At 33.2% G+C, this 16,797-nt stretch overlaps 1 long non-coding RNA gene across 1 annotated transcript in view; it reads right to left on the bottom strand.

The window, feature by feature from the left end:
* Positions 1-10,177, bottom strand: part of LOC144552633 (uncharacterized) — a 44,060-nt gene extending 33,883 nt beyond the window's left edge. The window contains exon 1 of the long non-coding RNA XR_013511183.1: positions 9,862-10,177. This is a non-coding gene — a long non-coding RNA (uncharacterized LOC144552633). The remainder of the gene's footprint in view (positions 1-9,861) is intronic.
* Positions 10,178-16,797: the final 6,620 nt, after the last annotated feature.

Below are 16,797 nucleotides of genomic sequence, written 5' to 3'. Positions count from 1 at the left end.
TTGAGAACCTAGTACGGGTGGCTCACCCACACTGGATCTGAGTGCGGACGCACTCAGGAGTTAGCCAAATTTTGGAGAGCTTTTCGGAGCCCAGTGTCGGTGGCTCACCCGCACTGGATCTGAGTGCGGACGCACTCAGTACTTAGCCAATTTTTGGGAACTTCAGAACAATGCAAAGAAAAAGTCCGAGTGCAGTGCGGACGCACTGAGCTTCCAGTGCGAGTGAACCCCTCGCACTGAGGACTTAGTCAATTTTCTGAAAGTTCTGTTTTAAGCCCAGTGCGGGTGGCTCACTGTAACATTACGCAAAATACGTATATGAGATTAATATATGAAAATAAAGTACAAAATGTCTGGATATATTTTTCAGTCAAATATGTTACATTCAAAGAACAAGTGGCATTTCTTTTTAATATATTAGTGAGATAATTAAGTTGCTTTGAAATTTGTTACTATGAATCTGATTATTTAGAAGTTTTGTTTGATTAATAAAATATGTTTATTGGTTTCAATTTGTAAAATATTTACAAGTAAATATTGAAACGTCATAAATAGAAATTTTATAAGGTACAAAATATTTAAAATTTTGAAAGTTTCGAGTTCATTTGCTACACGGTCAAGCGGTCAAAGAAATGAACATTTTATTAAGTTAATTTATAAGTTTTTTTATATAATCAATTTTTATTATTTCTTTGACCGCTTGACCGTGTAGCAAATAAACTCAAAAATTTCAAAATTTTGCATGCACATGCATCACTCATGAAATACATGAATTTTAACGGTTTGAATTTGACGTTTGAAATCGATCTGATGAACTTTTAGAGTTGTGCTTACCAAACTCTCTTGGTGAGCACATCACACCCTAGCTTTACTCATATATATATATATATATTGAAAATTCTAATATTGAGCCGTAGCACGGACCAACCCGTGATATGCATAGTACCATAGACTCACTCTTTATTTTTTATCAATTGAATTATTAGTACGCATAAAAGCCACTAACTTCCAAAAAAAAGAAGAAATTTGCTTATAAACCTTTTTTTTTACCACTTGATTTTATACTAAATTAATTCAAAAATTTATAAATTTGATATATAGATCGGTTTCAAAGGTTTGGATTCGTCATTTAAAATTATTCCAATAAGTTTTAGAGTTAGCTGTACTAATCATTTGATGAGCTTAAAAACACTCTAGTTCTACTCATAATATATAGAAAAAAATATTTATTATATCTACCCCCATATTAATTATAGATGTCGCATAAATCTAAAAATAGAAAAATGAAAAAAAGGAAACATAGTAGAAAGCAACGAAATCAAAGAACTTAATTGAGGTACCTCGAAACCAAGATGTGTTGAAGATCCCAATATGTGATGGTATGAATTTTTATGGAGGCCCTGCTAACATTTTGATGTGAAGATCAAGCCCAAGAAAAGAATGGAAGGTCGAGCACAACAGTCATATCTGCAAAATTTAGTATAGAGAATTTTAATCCAATCTCAAATTATTCCATCTGCAAGCAACAATTATACTTTTCTTTTGACATAAAAAAATAAATAAAAACAATGCTTACATAATTTTCATAACAATAGCATAGTATTTCTAATTTTCTTGACAATTATAGATATATATTGATACTGGACTAAAAAGGAGTTGTGCTAAAGAAACAAAACTAATAGTAACAATAGGAAATATCACCATGCATAAAATGGTCAATGAACATCTGTCCTAATTAATCCGCTGGTCCTCGATCGTAGGCCCTGACTTAGGGCCAGCCTGACTTTGATTAAGAGCTAGTTACGTTATAATATAACTTACAAAATATAGATCGACAATATTTGGACTCCCAAATTTGATATTTCAAAATTCAAATCATCTGAGCCGCCTAGTGCCCTATAAATATTTGTATAAAAAAAAATCAAATTTTACAAATTAATTAATATGTTTTATAATATTTTAAGAATATAGACAGATCATTTTTTTTTTTTAAATTTGTCCGTTTAAAATAATAATTATTTTTCACAAGTACAATAAGAACTGAATTTTTTTTATTACCACCTAGTTAATTTCTAATTAAAAAAATACTACCCTAGCTAATTAACTTATTTTCAGAGTTACCATCCACGCTTTTTCAGTCCGCACATTAAATAAGGATGGTGTGCACCCTGAGAAAGGGTATCAAATGGTGCCCTTTCTCAGAGTGTGCACCAACTCTTTATTTTTTTTTTTTTTTTGTTACGTTATGTTTAGTTTTGCAATTTTGGAATTATGAATTTTATTTTGGAATTTTGAATTTTGTTTTGAAATTTGTTTTGGATGCTGAATTTTATTTGCTTTATAATTTTATTTTCCTTAAATGACATAAAAAATAAAAATTAGCTAGTTTTATCTAAAATTAGTGGTTTGCTAAAACCTGTAACGGGTTACCTAAACCCGGTCCGCCCGTACCTGCCCGGGGTACCCGTACCCGAGGTCGGGTATAAACGGGTATGAGGCGGGTCGGATCCACCTTTTTTGAAAAAAACCCGCCCATACCCGTACCCGCCACCCGTTACGGACGTACCCGCCTAGGGGTGTAAACGAGCTGGGCCTTAGCTCGGCTCGTTTATTTTGGCCCGAGCCTGGACCGAGCCAGCTGGACCTAGGTCATCCGAGCCAAAAACCCCTGGCTCGCTCGTGACAAGCCAGTCCGAGCTAGCTCGTGAGCTGATGAGCTGGCTGGCTAAGCTTTATTAGGCTGCTATTATACAAATTCAAAAATATAAAAATAAGAAAACTCATTCAAAAAATTTAAGAAATCGTTCAGCAGGCACATCTTCAAGCAACTAAAGCCCATATCATTTCTTCTCAAACCAAAAATACATCAATTTTGTATAATTGCGCCTTTGAAAATGGGATTGGACTTAAAATTATACGGGGCTAAACCCTAAATCTACAGTAGCTTAACGAGCCGAGCTGGCCCGGTCCGAGCTGACCTCTGGCTCAGCTCGTTTATTTTGGCCCGAGCATGAACCGAGCTGGCTCGTTAACAGCTCTGTCCACTACCGAGCGAGCTATTAGCGAGCGAGCTAGAGGCGAGCCACGAGCGAGCCACGAGCCGCGAGCGTTTTTTACAGCCCTATACCCCCCCACCCGTATCCTACCTGTTTACCCGTCCTGGGTTTACCCGAGATACCCGTACCCTACCCGTTTTTTTTTTTTAAATTTGAATTATATTTTATTGTTTTAATTATAATGAGAATTTGAAAATAAAATAAAATGACTCATGTAAATAAATAAATAAATAAATTTGTACTTAGCCGTATAAATATACAAATTTTCGCACGAATAATTTTTATATATAAGTTACAAATTTTATTTATTTAGAAATTATAAAGATGCGACTTGATAATTTCATGTATATATATATATATACACACACTATTTGATATTGAACTATTCAGATTTTAAAAATCGAATTATAAACACGTAATAATATTCATACGACACTGTAAAAAAAACAGAAAAAAATAAAAAATCCGGACCCTACCCGAGGTACCCGTTACCCGTACCTGAGATACCCGTTACCCCTACCCGAGACGGGCATAGGTATGAAACGGGTAGGGTAGAGTTTTTGAAAAAAAAACCCACCTACCTGTACCCGTCATACCCGTTACCCGTCCCGGATTTACCCGAGATACCCGTACCCTACCCGAGAGCAAACCTCTACCTAAAATATAGAATAAATAAGATCACAACAAATAAATTATACTACAACACAATATACAATCTACTAGTTTGGTGAACCGAATGGTACCCTTCCCTAGATAGAGTATCAAATTGTACCCTTCTCCAGGGTGCCCACCAGCTTAGTTTAGTGTGCAGACTGAGGGAACCGGTTTTTTTATTTTTACCCAAAAATATTATTATTTTAATTAAAATACCCAGCTTTTCGCCGGAATTTTAAAAATATTCAACCGTGGAATTTTTCCACGGGTTGAAATTTGAATTCCCACCGTGGAAAAATTCCACGGACCAGACCTAAATTTTTTTTTTTTTTTTTTTTTTTTTTAAACAGAAATTTGTATTTATTTTTTATTTTTTGTATTGAAATATTAGAAATATTGGATATATTTCTTTGAAAATAGATGGAATACAATATAATTTGATTTATTAGAAAGACTGCAACAAATAACCCGGATCAATATTTTTCAGATCAGATTTTTCGCGGCTGTAAGAAAAATTAATATATTTCTTTATGTGTTATTGGAAAAAAATAAAAATGCTTAGATTCCGAGTTATTGATCCCGGTTCAAAAGTCACTTCTATGTAATTTAGAAAATATTATAATCTTTCTAGTACATTTAATTTATTAAAAGTTTTATCTATTTTGAGAATTATTTTTGAATAATAATCATTAAATAAATTAAAGTTTTTGTTTTTTTTTCAAAATAGATATAACTTTTAATAAATTAAATGTACTAGAAAGATCATAATATTTTCTAGATTACATAGAAGTGACTTTTGAACCGAGATCAATAACTCGGAATCTAAGCATTTTTATTTTTTTCCAATAACACATAAAGAAATATATTAATTTTTCTTACAGCCGCGAAAAATCCGATCTGAAAAATATTGATCCGGGTTATTTGTTGCAGTCTTTCTAATAAATCAAATTATATTGTATTCCATCTATTTTCAAAGAAATATATCCAATATTTCTAATATTTCAATACAAAAAATAAAAAATAAATACAAATTTCTGTTTTTTTTTAAAAAAAAAAAAAATTTGGGTCTGGCCCGTGATATAACTTTTGAATAATAATAATTAAATAAATTAAAGTTTTTGTTTTTTTTTCAAAATAGATATAACTTTTAATAAATTAAATGTACTAGAAAGATCATAATATTTTCTAGATTACATAGAAGTGACTTTTGAACCGGGATCAATAACTCGGAATCTAAGCATTTTTATTTTTTTCCAATAACACATAAAGAAATATATTAATTTTTCTTACAGCCGCGAAAAATCCGATCTGAAAAATATTGATCCGGGTTATTTGTTGCAGTCATTCTAATAAATCAAATTATATTGTATTCCATCTATTTTCAAAGAAATATATCCAATATTTCTAATATTTCAATACAAAAAATAAAAAATAAATACAAATTTCTGTTTTAAAAAAAAAAAAAAAAAAAAAAAAAAAAAAATTTAGGTCTGGCCCGTGGAATTTTTCCACGGTGGGAATTCAAATTTCAACCCGTGGAAAAATTCCACGGGTTGGGTATTTTTAAAATTTCGGCGAAAAGTTGGATATTTTAATTAAAATAATAATATTTTTGGGTAAAAATAAAAAAATCGGCTGAGGGAACATGGGTAATATAGTATGTAGTAATAACATAGTAATAAATTAATTTTTTTTACTAATTTACTATTAGAACTTAATTAAATATAATACTTGCAAGATATTGGTACATTTTTTTTTTTTCAAAAAATGCTTATATATTCATCTTATGGAGAGCACAGGTATGACATCTCTTGATATCAAGTGTCTTGCAGCGATGGACATAATTGACGGCAGAGCCCCGGACCATACAAATACAAGACCAGGGGAATCAAAGTTCTGATGCTCTGTAAGCCCCTCAATCTCAAACGGTCAGAAACAGGGAAACAAGCAACCTCCGTCAACCCAGGTGCAGAGGATAGTAGTGATGATTGTGTCGACTTTGAGGAGCTTAAAGCCGAGGCAGAAGAAGAAAGGCCCGCGACACATGAAGCCAACCGCTACATTTTTCACGCATTGAGGACAATGCTGAATTTTAACTTAGGGGTAGGGGCCGGTAAGGAAATTAACCATGTATCTTTAAATTTTTCGCATATTTACTTTCTTAGGTGCTAGTAGTTTTACTCAATTATGACTAGAATTAGAGACTTCACCAAAAATTCTTGAAGGATTAATTGAGCCTTTTAGCTAGCTTCCGCATTTTCCATTTTTATAGTAGATAATGAAATAAGGAATTGCTTGAATCAATTTAGGCTAAGGTTTAGACAATTGAGCATGGTACGAAAATTCTGAATTTTTAAAAATAATTAGTGATCTCAAAGTGAATAATTAATTGCTAACCATGAATGTTGATAAAAAAAGATAACCTTAGAAAATTATTTTTGAGTAATTTATTTTACAAAGTCTTCTAAGTTTGAGAGTGTTTTAGAATAATCATTTATTATGGATAGACCCCTAGCGAAACTATACAATAATTCCTCATATGAATAAATACTTGAAATTGTGTGTAATCATGGTACTTGTGAGACAAAAATATTTATTTCTTGCAAATTTTAAATTTTCAGAAAAATACAAAAATACAAAAAAAAATAGAAAACCAAGAAGAGGCAAAAAAAAAAAATAAATAAAATAAAGAATGGAGGTTAGAAAAATGAGTATGGGTGCCTACACAAGACTGGTTACCAATAGGCTCGACATAACCTCCCAAATCTTAGTTTTTGTACAAAGTTTATTTTTCTGAAAAAATCGTCACATATACCAATACACTTAGTTGTCATACTTTGCTCCAATCAATTGGAAATGAAAATTAAAATTTATATCACTAGAATTCCTATTGGTTGGAAGGGATCAATTTATAATCGAAGGAGAAATTAACACTCTTGGATTTAGGGATATTTGTGGGATAAATTGTTCAAGGTAATTATTCTAAAGAGAGAATAATAAGATCAACCATGGGGTGAATAAATTGTTCAAGGGAGAGATCATGAATAATTTTGAAGTTCAAAATTTTTGCATGACCATATCATCTGTAGCAAACCAAAGTTCTAATTTAATTTGTAGCAAGTCCTTGAGATTACACGGTTTACACTTAGATTGAACCTTTGACCGACACGGTTTACAATATGTTGCTTAAAGTTGCATTGCTTATGGTTTATCTAAATGCTTAGATTGTGTAGCAACTAAATGATAAAAGTAATGAACTTTAAAGTATCACTGGCCAAGGTAATCAGTAAGGAACACTGATTGCATGTGAGGCTAGTGTGACGATTGAATGTTGTGATCTAAGCTAACACAAATCAACTCAAACTAGCTGCCGGTTCAATGTCACAGGTGCATGTCATCAGATTTGACCACACGTGAACATCACTATGGATTTTGTGTTTTATCATTGATGGCTCACAGTGTTGTTGTCTTATGTCTGAGACTATGGTATGCCTGCTTAGGGAATGTGCATCAGTGATTGGTGTCCAATGCTCTCTGTAAAAAGGACCCATAAAGACATCTTCTCTATGTACACTACTTACATTAGATAATACACATATGTCAACGGGACTAATATCCTTTATTCACATCCTGGTGTCTATTGAGTAAGCTACGATATCCTTGGGCCCCTTGATAGAGATTATATTATATGTGCATAACATGATTGACTAGCAGCAATCATGTATTATAATATGATGCTCACGTGTTAGGAAACATATTCGATGATACAACTAGAATGACAAACATTATGTTTCGCGTTCATCATTTAATAATCGTGAGATATTGGAAACAACACAGGTAGTGTTATGCATTGCCTATATTGGATCTATGATACTGTTAGGATACATATCGTATGTATAAGTGGATAGTCAAGGCATAACCTTTATCAACTGGAAACCAGCTGTTCTAGATTGCCAACATAATACAGATCCAAGCCAGTCACACCTATAAGGTCCCTTGGTCGAGATGTTATATGGGTTTATGACATTGTGTAGATATGTTGGAAACAACATGCACAACGAATTATATAATACAAGTTATTATACTGTTCAACACTATGAGAGATATGATGACATAATCAAAGCAGTTTGTAACCAGCTGTACAAATGATGTTTTGATTATGTGAGATGATTTAATCCTACTATTTTGGTTGATGTAATGATACCATGAAATAGAGGATTATCATACGAGCGAGTGGATATGTTGCGATTTGGACTTACAGTTCAAAAGATATAGTCATTTTAGTGAAGATGTAAGAATGTTGACCGAGTCAAACTCAGGTCAAATCTGGTCAAACACGTTTTGACTAAGATGAGGTGGCATTTGGTTGATTGGTCAATCAAATGTGAGGGAGAGAGGTTGCTTGGAGTTTTAAGCAATGTTTGGCTACATTCTTAAATGGGCTATTGGCCAATTGTACTAATAAAAGATATAATTACTAAATCAGCCTCTTCTATTTAACTAGGAGTTAGGTATTTATGAGGACATTTAGATAATTCATAAAATATATTTAAGAAGGGTATCCCTCCATTCTAAACTAACACAATTCAGTTGACAAGATCTATTTCCTAAAAAGTTCCTCTTCTATTCCTCTTTCTCTTCCATTGATCAAATCAAGATAAAGTAGCAAGGAGCAAGTGAGCAAGGGCACGCCCCAAGCCGAGGTCGTCACCCCTCCCTCCTCCTGGCCGCGCCGCCACTAGGACCCGCCGGCCGCCTCTCCTCCACCCGTCGCTGATTCGACTTGGAGTCTAGCCCCGCCGTGAGTCCGCCACCCGAGCTTCGCCTCGGGCCGTGCGCCACCGCTGCTCACCGTCTGATTGGTTAAGATCCAATTCGAACCCGTGCCACCTAGTGGCCATCAGCCGCCCCTCTCTCTCTCTCTTCTCTCCTGGTGTAGAGGTTGAGATCAATCTCTCTCTCATTCTCCTTCGAGATTGATCTAGATCTGTTCGATCTTGATCTTGATCTCTCCTTACCTCCTCAATTCGAGTTGAGATTTGGATTATCGAGAAGCGTGCGAGATCGTGTTGATGTGCTACGTGAGATCTATTCAAAGTGTTTTGAAGTAGTGAACTAGCTTTCAAATTCGCAATGGCATGAGGATCCAAGCAACTAGCATTGATCTCCTCCTGTTCTTGACAACACCTTGGTGTGCGAAACTTGAGGTTTCCTGTTTGAAAACTTCATCAAGGGAGACAAAGGCACAGGCAACCGTTTAACGCTCAACCGTTTATGGCAAGATCTGGTCTAGATCGCTAAAGAAATTTTAGAAATGTATCTGCTAGCCTAGACCATTTCCCAACACTTTGATCACAACAACAACTCTTTGATTTAAGATTTTGTCTAGTCTTTCGAACGATTGTGATTTAATTGCTCAAGACATTAAATCTTATTTCCAACGGATCGACACTCGTTTATACTACTTGATAGAATTATGCACTTGCAATCAGATCTAGTACAGCCGAGTTATAAATTTAAAAGTACTGACGCTAATCTGTCCATCATGGTGTTACTTTAACAAAACTTTATGCTCAATTGCTTAATACAATAGTAGTTATGGTGGGTAATTTATAGGCAAGGTCACGTCCCGATGTAGTGCGCAATAGGTATTCGAGGAAATTTGTGAGTGAGATTTTATTTGTATCCTGTTCAAGAAAATATAGTTTGAACTGGTGCTAACCTAACTGAACCAGGGTTTGCGATGCAGGAACTAATATGCCACTTCCAATATGGTATTTGATAATGATTTAGACAAGTAAGATTGCTATAACTAATATATTGAACTTTTGTATGAAAATTAGATTTTTTTTATCAATGTAAAATATTTTACAATCTTTTAAGAATTGGGATAGATATATATAATTTAATTTAAAAAATAACCATTGAATAAAAATAATTATATTTTTTCCTCCAAAAGTATATATGATAAGAAAATAAATAAATAAATATAAAACTTAGCCCTTCATAACATTTGATCGTTTATAATATCATATTTCAAAAAGCAAGGTGCGAAGTCAAAGTACCAGCTGATGGATCGTTTTAAGAAGTTATATTATAGAAATCATAATTAAATAAAAAATGCAAATTAATAAAACTAAAATGGGATTACCAACTTAGATCTGGAGAAACAAAAGAGTAAGTTAGAAGCCCTTCCACCGCACCAGTTGTTGATGCAGACTTGTCCTTTTTCTTTTTCCTTTTTTGTTACTCTTTGGCCTAATATCAAGAGGAATCGAGGCTTGGGATCGATGGAGAGAGATAGGAAAGCTCTGAGATGGCGTTGAATGAACAGGAATTAAAAAGAAGTGAGAAGTGACCAGAAATTGTGAGACATGGAAATTCGATTAGCAGCTTTAAATTCCTTGATTTTGACTGTTTGAATTTTGAGCAAAATCTTTAATTGCATCTACTCTGCTGTCGGTTGGTGACATTTCCTTGCCATACTAAAATGTCTAAAATGCCTCCTCAATATATGTTCTTTATAAAATTAACAACTGAAATTAAGATTGAATCTAGACATACTAATAAATAAAAATTTATCTTATCAAAATTGAAAAAGTAAAATTGTAAAAGGATTCATTATAGCTCAAATTGACTATTATATTAAATTTGGAGATATCAAATGCTGATAAAATATTTTTAAAAGATGTCATTTGATATTCTTAAAAATAAATTAAACATCCATCATGATTCTTAAATAAGAAAATAAGGAATGGAATATACCTAGAGAGGAGAAATAAGAAAATGAATAAATTGATTTTCTCTCTAATTTTGTTCTCTATTCAATATTGTAACATATCGTGTGGCAGTATGTGTGACGAGTATGTTTCTAACTAAATTTAGACTTCTACATGTAAAAAAGATGTATTTAATCAAAAGAAGGCATATTATTTGATTGTAGGGCTGATATTAAATCCGAAATTTAATCTTTTAATCATAACTGTTGGCATATATTTGAATTGGATAACTGGAATATTCAATTATCGTATTGACTTCGAAATTTCAATGCAATGGAATTCCTGCTCTGTTTTTTCTGCAACAATACAAGAACACAATTAGGAAGATATTTTTCGATATTCCTTAAATAAGCAACCAATCCCAAAATAAATTTCATTAATTGTCAATATTAGAAAATTATTATTGCCATGCATTCATACTAGGGTCACCAACTGCTCACAGATATGAATATCTGTTTTCGGTCAGGAATTTTCAGGCTCCATGTATTACGGATCTGAGGCTTCAATTAGTATTTTAAGCATTCTTTCAGGGAGAAGTGAATAGATATTGAGCATGATTTGGAAACTCTGCGGATTCCAAGTCTACTCGGCCGAGTCAACTCGGTAACGGTCGGGTCTAATACGATTTTCACCCGAGTCCGATACGATTTTACAGCAAAACTCGGTTTAACAGTGTTTGACTTGTCCGAGTTAGCCAATTTGTTATTGACTCATTCGGTTGAAGTTCTTTCTAAAACAAATAAAACCAGTTCGATTCAAATCTTATTCAAACTCAAACTCAAACTAGGGTAAGTTTGATTTGTTTGCCGCCCTGTTGAAGAATAGAATAAACTAGAAGGGTTAAATCGCAAAATAAAGAGAAGGGTAAAATTGTAATTTATAATAGTTAGAAATGAACCGTTGGAATGTCAACGGTGAAATAGAAAGGGAGGTATATATAACCCCAGTATATGCTTTAGAGAAATATAAGAAAAATAAAAAAAACTCAAGTTCTCTCATCTCTCTATTTCTTATCAAATTAACATGGTATCAGAGCTCTAAGCTCCTGAGATCAGAAAAAATACACACAAAAACCCGTAACAGCAAAGAAAAATAGAAGAGAGAAAAATGGCTCACGAGGGTTCCAATAATGCCTCCAAGCTCACCAATGCTTTGCTCAACGGCAGAAACTATCTCACATGGGCAAAGGCTGCGACGAGAGCGCTCAGCGGTCGAGAAATACGAGAATACATCACAGGAGATAATAAAGTGTCCGAGGTCGCAAATTTGATGTCGTTGACCGAAGCAGAAAAAAAAACGATGAGAAAATGGAGAACCCAAAATGATAAAATCATAACATGGCTCACAAATTCAATGAAGCCATCCATTGCGAAGCTATTCCTCCTTCCCGACACGACTTTTGAACTATGGGAAGCCGTCAAAGCTATGTATGGTCAAGAAAATAATTACTCTCGCATTTACCAACTCAAACAAGAAATTCAGCAAGAAAAACAAGGTGAGAGAAAGTTTGTAGAGTACCTCGGTGCTCTTCAAAAGAAAAAAGACGAGCTTCGCTTGTATCGGTCGCAAACCACTGATCTGGCCATAATAAAAAAAATAAGAAGAAGAAGATCACATATTCGAGTTTCTTACGAGATTAAACCCGAGTTATGAGACCGTAAGAGCTCAGATTATGAATACGATCGCTCTTCCTTCTTATTTCCAAATCAAAAATATGATCCAACAAGAAGAGAGTATGAGAGAAGCTATGGGAGGTTCACAAGTTGTTTATGAGGGACACGAGACCCACAGATTTGCCATGGCCAAAAAATCGATTTTCCAAAATTCTGGCCGAAACCCTAATTCAGAGAAAAGAGGAGGAATCACCAAAAAGTGTGAACATTGCAAGAAAGAGGGGCATGAGAAGAGCAAGTGTTGGTTTCTCCATCCCGAATTAAGGCCAAAATGGTGGGGCAACAATGATAAAGGAAAAAAAAAAACCCTAAGGGGGAGAGACAACTACATTCCTTTAGGGAGACTCTGCCTCGCGAAGAAGGAAACGATGCAGCGAATTATGAAGTCGGGTCCGCCTCCCAACGTATTATATCTGCTCCAAATGAACCAATAGCGCTGCTAATGGGTCTGCCTTCTCATCCTAACGGGTCCGACACCCACCCAGCAGAGGAGATCCGTCTGCATTGCTCTGGCGGCTCCAACTGGGCCTGGTCCAAACCGATCCGAATTGGGGGCCATCCTCTCTCAACTAAGTGGGCTTCTAAATAGAGGGCCCAATCCAGGTTTCTTTAAATCTCAAATTTCATTTGAAAACAGAAGCCCAAATCAGAATGTGTACATTATACCAAATAAAAGAAATTAAGTGAAGCAAATAAAATGTAGAAACTTAGGAAATTTAAGTAACAATTTTTCCAAAAATAATTTAGATTGGATTTTAGACTCCGGTGCAACCAATCACATAGGTGTTTTCAAAAATGGATTATATTTTTTGTATAGCCGAAAAATACAATTTCAACACCCAAGTGCAAGACATGGGACACTTATGGCATAGAAGAATTGGGCATCCTTCCGATAGAACTTTAAAATGCATTTTTTATTTTTCCAATTTAGATTGTTATAATTGTGAATTATGCAAATTGGCTAAGCATACAAGACTCCATATTGCAAGCTCAAATTCAAAACGTAGTCAAATATTTGAACTTGTTCATTTCGATGTATGGGGACCCGCTCCCGTAGACTCATACAATAATTTCAAATATTTTGTTACATTTATAAATGATTATTCACGAATAACATACTTATATTTGTTAAAAAATAAAAGTGAAGTTTTTTCTTATTTTCAAGACTTCTCAAATTTTGTTGAAAATCAATACAATACTAGAATTAAAATTCTTAGAACCGACAATGGAACAAAATTTGTGAATAAAAAATTTTCAAGATTTTTGAAACAAAAAGGGATTATACATCCAACAACTTATGTTTATACTCCACAACAAAACGGGATTTTCGAAAGGAAAAATCATCATTTACTTGAAGTGACAAGAGCACTTATGTTTCAAACTAATGTTCCAAAAGTCTATTGGTCGGATGTTGTTCTTACCACGACATATTTGATAAATAGATTGCCAAGTATCATCTTAAAAAATAAAAGTCCATTAGAAATTGTTTACCAAAGAAAAATAATTTTTAATCACTTGAGAATGTTCGGATGTACATGTTATGTACACCAAAATAAACGAGATAAAGTAGATCATTCTTCTATAAAAACTATTTTTCTAGGATATTCATCTCAAAAAAGGGACTATAAATGCTATGATCCTATAAATAAAAAATTTTACATCTCTAGAGATGTAACGTTAATTATCACAAATGATTCTGTCATTCCAATGTCTACTAATCAAATTATTGAGCAAAGAATTGAGAAGAAGAAGAAGAAGAAGATAACACTCCTCAAAATGGAGCCGGGGAGGAAGAAGATGAAATTCATGAAGAAGGCGAGAATATGAAAGCAGAACCTAGGAGGAGATCAACTCATCATAGACAACCATCAACAAGGTTACGAGATTTTGTAACATATAATGTTCAATATCCTATTGAAAATTGTATTTCATATAAAAATATTTCAAAATCCCACCATGCATTTCTTAGTTCAATTTCTAGAATAAAAAAATCAAGAAATTTTGAGGAAGTCATTAATCAATCGGTGTGGTATAAGGCTATGAAAGAAGAACTTCAAGCCTTAGAAAAAAAATGACACATGGACCATTGTAACATTACCAAAAAATAAAAAAACCCGTTGGATGCAAATGGGTTTACAAAATAAAATATCAAAGCAATGGATCCATAGCAAAGATGTCAAAGGGTATACCCAAACATATGGTATTGATTACCAAGAAATCTTTGCTCCGGTAGCAAAGATGAATACCATAAGAATCTTGCTTTCAATAGCGGTAAATAATGGGTAAAATTTATACCAAATAGATGTTAAAAATGCATTCCTTCAAGGAACACTTGAGGAAGAAGTCTACATGACCCTACCGCCAGGTCATATAAAAGAAAAAAATATAAAATTGTTTGTAGGTTAAAACAAATCAATTTATGGACTCAAACAATCTCCAAGAGCTTGGTATGAAAAACTCTCTCAACGTTTATTTTTTCTTGATTTTAAAGTAAGTCAATTCGATACATCACTATTTTCAAAACATGAAAATAATGATTCAACTATTGTTCTTGTTTATATTGATGACATAATAATTATCGGAAATAATTATGAAAAAATTGACAATATTAAAAAACACTTCAAAGAAAAATTTGAAATAAAGGATCTTGGTAGACTTAAATATTTTTTAGGAATTGAAATAACTCATTCTATCAAGGGATTATTTATTTCGCAAAGAAAATATATCATTGACCTTCTAAAAGAAACGGGAAAATTAGGATCCAAATCAGCCTCAACACCAATTGATAGCAATTGTAAGTTAAATTTTGAAGAATGGGAACTGTTGGAAGATATCAACCAATTCCAACGGCTTGTAGGTAAGCTAATTTACCTAACGGTAACAAGACCAGATATATCATTTGCGGTAAGCCAAATTAGCAAATTCATGCACGCACCAAAAAAACCCCATTTGGATGCAATCGATAAATTTTAAGATACTTAAAGAAATCACCCAGAAATGGTGTATTGATGAAAAACAATAAATCTAATAATGTGTGTGGCTATTCCGATGCAGATTGGGCTAGGAGCTTTAATAGAAAATCAACAACTGGCTATTGCACATTTGTAGGCGGAAACTTAGTCACATGAAAAAGCAAGAAGCAAAATGCCGTGGCACGATCAAGCGTGGAAGCGGAATATCGTGCCATGGCATCCACCGCAAGTGAACTCACGTGGATTAAACAATTGCTTGAAGAGTTGAACTTCAAAATTGACAAGCCAATGAAGATATTTTGTGATAACAATGCGGCATATTTCATGAAAGAACAAAGCATATTGAAATTGATTGTCATTTCATAAGAGAGAAAGTACAAGCAAAGGAGATTGAAACCTTATGTGAAGAGTCAAGACCAATTAGTTGACATCTTCCACTAAGGGACTAATTCTGAGAATATTTGAAAAAAATAACAAGCAAGCTAGGATTAATTGACATTTATAATTCTAGCTTGAGGGGGAGTGTTAAAGAATAGAATAAACTAGAAGGGTTAAATTGTAAAATAAAGAAAAGGGTAAAATTGTAATTTATAATAGTTAGAAATGAACCGTTGGAATGTCAACGGTAAAATAGAAAGGAAGGTATATATACCCCCCAGTATATGCTTTAGAGAAATATAAGAAAAAAAAAAATCAACTTCTCTCATCTCTTTGTTTCTTATAAAATTAACAAGCCCTACATGTGATAGAATATAAGTAGTTGATTATTTGATCAAAAGTGTAACTTACCTGATCCGTTAGATTTGAGCACCGTGCGAATCCTAATGAAGGCTAGAATATAAGCAGTTCATATGATTTTGTTGTGTCTAATACATCCATACAAAATCTCTATTTATAGGCTAGAAAATATAAATAACAAGTCATCTAATATTAACTCTATTGATAAATATGGGAGAAAAACATACTTCTTTAAAGAGAAGTTTTGAAGTAATTGCTCAGGAGAGTTGTAACATGGACATCCATAAATATTTAATTGATAACATTTTGGAGGTAAGAGTAAATTCATTTAGGTAGAATGGTAAAAACTAAAAGACTAAAAGTACGAGTTTAAATTTATTTGGTATTTTTGAAGTGCTTGAATGTCTAGTTCTTATTGAAATTGTACAAGGATTGTATTTTGCGGTTACCGTAACAATTCAATGACGTTTAAAATAAAGGTGGGTGTAGTTGTTTTTATTTTTAGTACCTTAAATATTTTTATAATTTAATATTTTGATGACTTTAATTTAAAATTTTAAAATTTTAAAATGAATCCTTTAATTGTAATCTACATCGTTTAATGAAAACATTTAAAAACAAGATATGTCGATCTGTTTAGATTGACATTAAAAGATTGTATTTTATCTCGATGTTGCAATTTTTTAGATATTGTTTTCTCTAGCGTTTTATCCTTATTAAGATAATGTCAAAATACATACCATATTTTTTTGGAATCGACTAACTATCTCCCAGTCAATTTCCCCTATTCATCCCCCAGTCAATAACTACTTGTGGGGACCATCAACTAACTGTACTTCATTAATTACTTTGGGGACCACCTAATATTTAATAGATTTTATAACTGACGCGTGCAAATATGGATACCTATGCGCACAAGTGTTAA

This window comes from Carex rostrata, chromosome 4 (genome assembly GCF_964058835.1).
Source record: "Carex rostrata chromosome 4, lpCarRost1.2, whole genome shotgun sequence".
Classification (NCBI taxonomy): Eukaryota; Viridiplantae; Streptophyta; class Magnoliopsida; order Poales; family Cyperaceae; genus Carex; species Carex rostrata.
The sequence above is the reverse complement of the archived record's forward strand: the minus strand, read 5'-3'. Positions and strand labels throughout refer to the sequence as shown.